The sequence below is a fragment of the Sinocyclocheilus anshuiensis genome, unplaced genomic scaffold, assembly GCF_001515605.1.
Source record: "Sinocyclocheilus anshuiensis isolate Anshui unplaced genomic scaffold, SAMN03320099.WGS_v1.1 scaffold16450, whole genome shotgun sequence".
Classification (NCBI taxonomy): Eukaryota; Metazoa; Chordata; class Actinopteri; order Cypriniformes; family Cyprinidae; genus Sinocyclocheilus; species Sinocyclocheilus anshuiensis.
The window spans coordinates 1-1,187 of NW_015558091.1; the positions used below are offsets into that span (position 1 = coordinate 1).

The window sequence follows — 1,187 nt, forward strand, 5'->3', positions numbered from 1 at the left end:
ACAAGTTGTTTTCAGATATACCATTTTAATCAGTGGTGAAAATTCAGAGGACCTCAGATGATGCCAACCCTGAAACAACATAACTACCACATTTTGCTATAAGTTTGATTGCATCATATAATAATTGCTGTTAATAGTGTTCATCGTCTGTTTGATTACGTCTTTAATTGATTTTTCCGTACATTTCTGCCATATGTACATTAACTGACGGTCACCACTGATAAGCTACTACTAAATATTGTAGAAACTTAATTTGCTGTAAAGTTGCTTTGCAACGATTTGTATCGTGAAAAGCGCAGTACAAATAAACTTGAATTGAATTGAATTGGTGAAAATTCCATGTCATTAACATTATCCATCGTGATGTTTTCAAGGTTTCCACTTAAGAGGTTATTGTAACACCACTCCTGTAGAAATCGTGGAGCTGGACCACCTTGCGCGAGACTTACGGCAAAGATTTCCCCAGCAACTCTATATAACAATGACAGGAAAAATTGTGAAATACAACTTCTACAGTCAGCAAGTATTTTTGAAACTAATGTTCAAAAGGCATTTGCTCTTAATTGGATTATTCGCCAGAAAAATAAAACTTCTACTCTTGTTTTTGGATTTCAAAAGGTATGAATCTTTTCATGGACTTTAATTATATAGACAACAACAAGAACAGCTGAGATAATGTTCAAAATACCTTTAATTGTTTTCTACAGAAAAAAAGTACTTAATTTTCTGTTTTTATAGACTCCTCATGCAAGTCTAATCTAAACCATGTTCGATGAACTATTTCTTTAATGACTTAAATTCTTTAATGACACTTACCGAAACAGGCCATTGTCAAGGTCATTTAACGAGTACTTTGGCATTTTTCCTTTACCATCCTCTCCTTCAAAGAGCCGGGTCTCTATGCCACTAATCATTTCTATAGTTAAAAAAAAAAGAAATAATTCAGCAACATTCCAGTATGGAGAAGCAAACAATCTGACCAGAACAAATGAATTAACATTGCAAAGGTTTTGTGGTCAAGGGTATCGGATGCAAAAATCCTCACCGGTCAGGAATTCTTGGAGGTGTCAACTTGAGCAGCTAGCCATCGCAGTACATTCTCTTCACTGTCAAATTGTGATTAAAATGGAGTGTTTTAGACCGCATTATGATATACCAGTTATGTTTTACAAGTACATTATTAAGTA

At 34.3% G+C, this 1,187-nt stretch overlaps 1 long non-coding RNA gene across 1 annotated transcript; it reads right to left on the minus strand.

The window, feature by feature from the left end:
* Positions 1 to 355: 355 nt before the first annotated feature.
* On the minus strand, positions 356 to 1,108 carry LOC107679351 (uncharacterized). Its single transcript, XR_001633049.1, has 3 exons — positions 1,046 to 1,108; positions 817 to 916; positions 356 to 471 (listed from the first exon to the last, which is right to left on the minus strand). It is a non-coding gene; the product is annotated as an uncharacterized LOC107679351 (long non-coding RNA).
* Positions 1,109 to 1,187: the final 79 nt, after the last annotated feature.